The sequence below is a fragment of the Trichomycterus rosablanca genome, chromosome 27, assembly GCF_030014385.1.
Source record: "Trichomycterus rosablanca isolate fTriRos1 chromosome 27, fTriRos1.hap1, whole genome shotgun sequence".
Classification (NCBI taxonomy): Eukaryota; Metazoa; Chordata; class Actinopteri; order Siluriformes; family Trichomycteridae; genus Trichomycterus; species Trichomycterus rosablanca.
This window is the reverse complement of record NC_086014.1, coordinates 15,464,515-15,474,077: the sequence shown is the minus strand read 5'-3', so window position 1 is coordinate 15,474,077 and position 9,563 is coordinate 15,464,515.

Below are 9,563 nucleotides of genomic sequence, written 5' to 3'. Positions count from 1 at the left end.
TCAGTAAAGTTAAACAGCCCCCCCCCACACACACTCACTCCCACCCAGCCACCCCCCAGCTATAACTCAGCATGGTAAAAAACACTCCATCACCCCCCTGCCGTGCCGCCCATCCCATCACCTTTCATACCCCCCTTTTCCTTCCCAAAACATACACCCCTCCGTCTGGCCTGTCCATCCTTCCTCTTTTACTGACATTCCTGAGCTCTGTTAGCAGTGGAGAGTCACGTTTCTGCTCCACATCAGATCATCACATACACAAAAGTACCTGGACACCAACATTTCTGTTCAGTACGTTCAGGGGTTTTAACCAAACCTGCTGCTACCTGATAGATAAAATAAATTATATAAACTGAATTAAAAGCTCTTGACATTGTGGTCACAGTTTTCGGGCTCCTGTGAACAAAGCAGTTCCATATAGAGAAACACTGGTGTTCAGAAATGAGACAAAACAGTTTTGGGATGAATAGGAATGTTGACTGTGAGCCAGGCCTCCTTATCTAACACCAGCGTCTGAACTTGTCACAGCTCTTCTGCCTGAATGGGCACAAATTCTCTCAGAGACACTGAACAATCCTGTGAGAGGGATTTTCAGCGGAGTGGAGACTGTTAAGGACAGTTATAACCGTGGTCAGAAGCTGTGGTGATGAATAAACTGATGGTCAGGAGTCCAGAAAATGACAGAAATATAAACACCAGCTAAAAGTACGAGTTTTACTTTAATCTGAACAAGCAGAAATTACATCTGATCACATCATCACAGAAATAACAGATCCAGTACAAACACCTCAAAGTACCAGAAACCCACCAAACAACTGTGAGCTTCTCCTGATAAGCTCATACGTTTCTACTGAAGATAAAGATGAAAATAAATGTAACTGGTTCTGGTTCTGCAGGTGAACTGTGGATCCTCTGTGTTGTGATTTAACGGTTCTGATCTGATGGTTCTGATGTATCCTCTGTGTTGTGGTTTGATGTTAAAGATGGTTCTGATCTGACAGTTCTGATTGGTCTGGTTCTGGTTCTGCAGGTGAACTGTGAATCCTCTGTGTTGTGGTTGAATGATTCTGATGGATCCTCTCTGTTGTGGTTGGATGGTAATGTAGTGGACTCTGGTGTTAATGTGAACGGTTTGATGTGGTTTTTCCCTCCGTGTGTGTGGTGTGTGTTCACATGTATGAAGCTTTTATCTTCTTATTTATCTGTCAGCAAGTGGGTGGGGGGCGGTGCTGTGGGGGGTGCGGTCAGGGTTGTGGTGGTGATGTACGTCACGACGCTTTTAATGGCTTTGAGGTTGATGAGAATCTGCAGAATTAAATTCAGACCTGAACACAATGATACTGGAAACTCCACACGGTATCATAATCCCTACATACTGCCGGGGGATGGGGGGGGTAGATAAACCGGGGTAGTTATAGAGCTCTGTGGATTAGTGCAGAGAAGTAAAGTACATGAAGTAAAAATATTTAAGAAGTTAATAAAAACTAAAAAATACAATGAAATATAAATAAATGTTTTCCACACAATGAGATCTGACTGATGCTCCACACACCGAGTGGAGCATCATGCCGCAATTTATGATAAAGACATAGGTCTTACTGTAAAATCATCTCCCATAACAAACTCGTTTGAAGTTCTTATCTCTGACATAACCAATAAATGTTCATCTGATAAAAATAGTATGTTTAAACTGGTTACTGTTTATCGACCCCCTGGTCCTTACTCAGAATTTCTTAACGAATTTGCCGATTTTCTTTCTAAATTAGTCTTATCAACTAAGAAAGCTTTAATTGTTGGTGACTTTAATATTCATTATGAGGATAAGTGTAATCCACTCAAAATTGCGTTTGATTCTATTTTAGAATCCTTAGGCATCACCCAAAATGTAACAGGACCCACTCACCGCTGTAAACATACCTTAGATTTAATACTTACTTATGGTATAAACATAGACAACCTGGAAATTATACCACAGAATGACTTAATCTCTGATCACTCCCTACTAATATATGAAGTGTCCCTGTCCAATAATATACAGCAACCAAATCGTTTTAAATGTAAGCGCACTATTACATCTGCAACTGCAGCAGCGTTCATAAACTGCCTACCAGAATTACCAAATATATCAGCATCAGAACCTAAAGAACTAGATCAGGCAACTCAAAACCTAGAGACCGTACTGCGCACAACCTTAGATAACGTAGCCCCACTCAAAACTAAACTGATTAGGGAGAAAAAACTTGCTCCTTGGTACAATGACCACACATGCGCACTTAAACAAGCAGCACGGAAATTAGAACGTAAGTGGCGTCACACTACACTGGAGGTGTATAAGATTGCTTGGAAAGATGCTCTAACTGAGTATAAACATGCACTTATAAAAGCTAAATCTTTATATTATTCATCCCTAATAGAGAAAAATAAAAACAATCCTAGATTCCTTTTTGAGACAGTGTCCAAATTAACTAAAAACGTCAATGAAACTGAATCTAATATACCGCCTGACTGTACCAGTGATGATTTTTTAAAATTCTTTAATGACAAGATAGAAAAAATACGACTTCAGAGTCAGAGTGTGTCACTTGCCAATGTTAAGTATGGACTCACTCCGAGCAGCATTGGTGATAATAGTAACGAGTTAATCCAACTAAATTCCTTTAATCCAATCTCCCAAAATGAACTAACTGTGTTGATTAAATCATCGAAGTCATCATCGTGTATACTCGATCCTGTTCCAACTCGTTTACTTAAAGATTTACTCCCAGCTATTGTAGAGCCCCTGCTTACATTAATCAATGCATCCCTTAGCCTTGGGTACGTACCTAAATTGTTTAAAAGTGCTGTTATTAAACCCCTGATTAAAAAACCTAATCTTGATCCACATGTTTTATCTAATTATAGGCCAATTTCAAACCTTCCTTTTGTCTCAAAGATATTAGAAAAAGTCGTTTCCAAACAGCTATGTTCTTATTTGAATGAAAATTGTATTCATGAAAAATTTCAATCAGGATTTAGACCCAACCATAGTACCGAAACCGCATTAATTAGAGTAGTTAACGAGTTGTTAATGTCTTCTGATAATGGATGTGTCTCTTTTCTTGTTCTATTAGATCTTAGTGCAGCGTTTGATACGGTCGATCATAACATTTTACTGGAGAGGCTAGAAAATACAGTAGGTGTTAAAGGACTCGCACTCTCTTGGTTTCAATCATATTTGACTGACCGCTCTCAATTCGTTTATGTAAATAATAAATGCTCAGAAACTACAAAAGTAAAGTGTGGTGTTCCACAGGGGTCGGTACTTGGACCGCTATTATTTACACTCTATATGCTTCCACTAGGTGAAATTATTCATAAACATGGCATAAACTTTCACTGCTATGCAGATGACACACAGCTGTATATATCAGCCAAACCAAATGATACTGACACAATCAGTAAGATAGAAGATTGTGTAAACGACATAAAAAACTGGATGTCGTGTAATTTTCTTTTACTTAATTCAGATAAAACTGAGGTTTTACTTGTTGGCTCTAAAGCTGCAAGAGACAAGTTGTCTAACCTGGTGCTAAACTTAAACACGTTCTCTGTTACTCCCAGCCCAGATGTAAAAAACTTAGGTGTCACAATAGATTCAGATCTCTCCTTTGATACACACATTAATAATATTACTAGAGTTGCTTTCTATCATTTGCGTAATATCTCTAAAATAAGAAATATACTATCTGTTAATGACGCCGAAAAACTGATCCATGCGTTTATAACTTCTCGGTTAGATTATTGTAATGCTCTTCTAACTGGATGCTCTGGTAGATCCTTAAACAAACTCCAGTTAGTTCAAAATGCAGCAGCTCGAGTGCTAACTAGAACTAAAAAATTTGATCATATCACTCCTGTTCTATCATCTCTACACTGGCTGCCAGTTAAATTTCGCATTGATTACAAAATACTTTTACTAACCTATAAAGCGCTACATGGTCTGGCTCCACAGTATCTGAGTGAACTTATTAATTACTACAATCCAGCACGTCCACTTCGTTCACAAGATGCAGGGTTACTTATAGTTCCTAAAATTAAAAAGACCAAAGCTGGTGGAAGAGCATTTTCTTACAAAGCTCCACAACTCTGGAATAATCTTCCTGCCTCTGTTCGGGATTCGGACACAGTCTCAATGTTTAAGTCTAAACTGAAAACATATTTATTTTCTCAGGCTTTTGATTAGTATAGACAAAGGCGCAGAGCTTGGGGGTTCTTGGTCATAGAAACTTGTGGTGATCAGGGATGTTGGGTCGCTGTCGTTCTGCCTCTCTTGTCCAATCACTCTGGTTTGGGTAGGAGAGGTGGGCGCTGATGTCCTGTGAAAGCCTTCATGACCTTGTTACCTGCTCGCTCTCCCTTTTAGTTATGCTGTAATAATTAGGGCTGCCGGAGTCTAAAACTCTCTGTAAAACTGTTTGTCAACTAGCATTGTACATTATTAACTACATTCTCTGTTGTTTTACCCCGAGGGCATTCTGATGGAAACCTGTTTACCCGCCGAGGTTAAGGATTAAAGTCGAGACTGCCGGGACAACGATGCTGCTCCTGTCAGATGTGACGGGTCTGGAGTAATTGCAACGACAAGAAATCACTACAGACTTTATTGAAGACTAGAGTGGATAACAACTCTATTATTATTTAATTGTTTATTTATCTATTTATTACCACTGGATGACTTTTAGATCATTCAATTCTGTGTTTGTATGATTTGTGTAAATCGTGTATTTATTTAAAGTATCCTCCAGACCACCCAAGAAGGATGGGCCCTGTTGAGTCTGGTTCCTCTCAAGGTTTCTTCCTGTAATTTTCAGGGAGTTTTTCCTTGCCACAGTCGCCCTCGGCTTGCTCAACAGGGGTTTTTGTATCTGTTGGTCCTGGATTTTGTAAAGTTGCTTTGAGACAATGTATATTGTAAAAAGCGCTATATAAATAAAGTTGACTTGACTTGACTTGACCGAGGAGAACCAGATTCAGGTACAAACAGGAACCACAGTCTGAAACACGTGATGGAATTTACCAACGAGATTTTATTATAATAAAAGTGAAAAACATTAATTCTGCTCTTACACACTTTATTCATTTATTCATTCACAAATGTACAAGAAATCTAAATTATGTTTATTTCATTACGACGTCGTTGTTTGTTTTATTGTTGTTTTATTATTCGATTGTTTCTGTAGTTTCAGGTCAGAATCAGTTTTAAGGTTTTTTTTTTATTTTTATTTTTTTTAACCTTTTTTGAGGTAATTTGGACCCTGACCGGCACTGATCTTCACTTCTTTCCTTCTGGCTAAATCCCAACACACACACACACACACATGTACAGATGTTCCTTCAGTCATACACTTGTGTACACATGTGTTCATACACGAGTCTACGTGTATCTACAGATCTGGACAGAATAACAGAAACCCATAAATATTTACATGTGAACGAGGACGGTCGCTGTAACTCTTCTGTCAGGACATCAGGGAAACTTTAAAACTTTTTTAATAATATCAGAGTCCAGTTCTTTAGAGTCCAGGGGTGAAGAAGGTGGAGATCTACCTCACAGTCTGCTCAGATTTCTGTTTGAATCGTGTGTTTGTGGAGAACATGACAGAAGCTCCTGCTGTACATTAAACCGTTCATTAGTATAATTTTAGTCTTTATATGTAGAGCTGAAACTGCTTGCACCATAAGGTGCACCGGGTTCTGTCTAATGGCCCCATATCTGTTGGAAAAGTTATTGCTGGACCTGATGTTGCTGGTACCATTAAGGATCGTTTGGTGTCACCTGTCTGATTTTTAAGACTGTTCTCCTTCACACATTTACATTTTCAGCATTTAGCAGATGCTTTTATCCAAAGCGACTTACAATACAGTGACAGTACACTGTCTAAGCAATTAAGGGCCTTGCTCACGGGCCCAACATTGGCAACCTGGCAGTGGTGGGGCTTGAGCAGACGACCTTTGGATTGCTAGTCCAGTACCTTAACCGCTAGGCTACAACTTGGTAAATCTTTTCACGTTTTTCTGATGCTTCTGAAATTTGATGCCTACTGCAGGTTTGTTCTTCTGATAAATCTTGTAATCTAATCTGATCTGATTAGCTCGTCTGGGTTTCCTCTGTTTTTTACTCCCTGTGTTTTATTTACTGTGCAGTGCAGTAAAATCCCTCTGCACATTTTCTCCTGCATGGCTGCACTTCTCCTTCTCCTCGTTACACAAAGTGGGCAGGTGTGATCCTCCCAAACAGGAAATAGAATAACCTGCCCCCGGGCCACGCTGCCATAAACACACACACATTCAGTTCAGCAGGTTCAGGTTTGATTTTGTACTTAAGCAGGGGATTCGTGCCCGAACAGCTCCAGCACATTCCACAGTGGGATTGAGCAGTGGTTCTCCGGATCTTCTCTCCTGTACCTGCTGTTAGAGCCGTTTATCTGTGACCATTCAGACGTGAACTCCAGATTTCAGGACACTTTCCCACAGGGTCAAATTCTGAACACTGTATTTTTGTAAACCAACAACTGGGCCGTGACACCAAAAGCTCGGCAGCTTCAGTTACGCTCAGGTTTAATATTTAACATTCTGAAGCACTTCCACCTTCAGCACGTTCATTAGATTTTATCACTTTAGCTATCAGCTGCACAAATAAAAAGACTTTAGTCCTAAAAACTAATTATTGGTCTTGTTTTGGTCTCGGTTGATTTGTCCAGGGTCTCGTGTGATGGACAGATCTGAACTGGTTATAAGAGATGGGATTATGAAAGTTTGGATCTCTGTGCAGCAGAACGTTTCTGGTTAAACCGTCTGTGATTCTACAGAGACCGAAAATACATCATAAAAAAATCTGGACAGGACTAATGGTACAAAAGTTTTGATTCCATTCATTCATCTCTGAACACTAACTATTTCTAAACATCAGCTATTTTATCTGCTAAAGCTCGTGGAAGCTCTCTCTCTCAACTTGACCTTCATTTTCTGTCTTTATCTCAAATCAGCCATGAACACAAAATAAAAAAGCTGAAACATAAGAACAAGAAACAAATTCTCTCTACCTTCTCCTCTCTTCAGCTCTGAAACTCATCCTGGTGGTTCTGATGTATTTACAGCAGTTCTGAAAGCAGAAAAACAACATTTAATAAAATGTCTGATTAAAATAATTTTATTATCATACAAAAACTCATGTCTACAGTTTAACTGGAATAATTTTTTTAAAGGAATGAAGTGCAAATACACTCTTACAGAACCCTGTCACTGGGGTGGAAGCATCACATGTTTTTTTTTACTTTACCGTCATCAGTGTATTAAGTAGAGATTTGTTAGACATGAGCAGGTTTCCCTACTGCTGCATCGTCGAGAGTAATAATGGTGGTGAGAGTAATAATGGTGGTGAGAGTAATTGGTGGTGAGTGGTGGTGAGAGGAATAATGGTGGTGAGAGTAATAAAGGTGGTGAGAGTAATAATGGTGGTGAGAGTAATAATGGTGGTGAGTGGTGGTGAGAGAGTAATAATGGTGGTGAGAGTAATAATGGTGGTGAATCTTTTAATAATTTTTACGGACTGTAGATGATAAAAACTGAAGTATGCTGAGAAAATATTTGCTCACACAGTTTTTCACAGTGATGTAACTGTTAATGCTCCTATCAAAACCAACCATGAGCGTTTTTCATGACATTTCCAGTAATTTTTTGTTATTGGTTATTAAATACATATAAACAGTTTACAAACCAATTTTATTTACATTTTTACATTATTTATATGATCTATTAATTATTTACATTATCTATTTACATTTTTGGAATTAGATTTGTACTAAAATGTAACTTTCCTAGTTATTGAGGTGATTTTTACATGCACTCAATGTTACAGAATAAATCCTACAGAAACATTAGAATGAAACATGCAGTGATGGTTTATTTTAGTTCTTATTTAGTGCAAAATCATAAGTTGCTCAATCAAAGTCATGAAGTTGCTGCTGCTGTGTTTAGAGCTACAATAATAATCAGAGAGACTCAGAATTAAATCATCCACATTCATCTGCTCATACACACTGCTGTACTCAACCTGTACTGCTAATGGAAACATCCATCACATCCCAAATACACTGGTCCTATTGTTCACACACACACACACACACACACACACACACACACACACACACACACACACACACACACACACACACACACACAGACTAACACACACAGACTAACACACACACACACACACACACACACACACACACACACAGACTAACACACACAGACTAACACACACACACACACACACAAAGACTAACACACACACACACAGACTAACACACACACACACACACACACACACACAGACTAACACACACACACACACACACAGACTAACACACACACACACACACACACACACACACACACAGACTAACACACACAGACTAACACACACACACACAGACTAACACACACACACACACACACACACAGACTAACACACACACACACAGACTAACACACACACACACACCCATACACACACACACACACACATATACACACATACACACACACATACTATACACACACACACACACACACATATACACACACACACAGACTAACACACACACACACACACTCACACACACTCACACACAGACTAACACACACACACTCACACACCCACACACATATACACACACATACACACACACACACATACACAAACACACACACCCACACACATACACCCCCACCACACACACACAGACTAACACACCCACACACACACACACACACACATATACACACACACACACACACACACCCACACACACACACACACACACATACACAAACACACACACCCACACACACACATACCCCCCCCTCACACACACACAGACTAACACACCCACACACACACACACACACACACACCCACACACATACACCCCCCCCACACACACACACACACATACACACACACACACACACACACACACATACACAAACACACCCCCCCCCCCCCCCCCCCACACACACACACACACACACACATACACTGTATTTTTTGGACTCTGGAGCTAAACGTTGATATAAATCCTGATCAGTGGCGGTTCTAGACCATGTGAGGTGGGGGGGCCAGAGGCTATGTTAGAGGGGCCAATTACTTTCTGCCCAAATGTGCATTGTGGGCATTAGGAGGAAACAGTCGATATTCAATAGAATTCAACATTTTATTTATGCAGTTTTCAGTCTAGATTTTTTTGAGTTTGATGTAAACAGGCTGGTTGTCACAGGGGCACTGCTGCACCCCCCACCCCAGAACCACCACTGATCCTGATCATCCTGAGTGGAATCTTTCTTGCTGTATTTAGAGCAGAAATGTTACTAGTTAACCTAGTTAGCATGTTCTTGTTAGTAGTTGTACAGTAGTTTGTAATAATGTGTGTAATAAATGTGCTTTATGATGGGTCAGCTTCTTATTTGTCATGTGTTTGGAAATACATTGCAGTTTGATAATACTGTAGTTTTGTCATGTT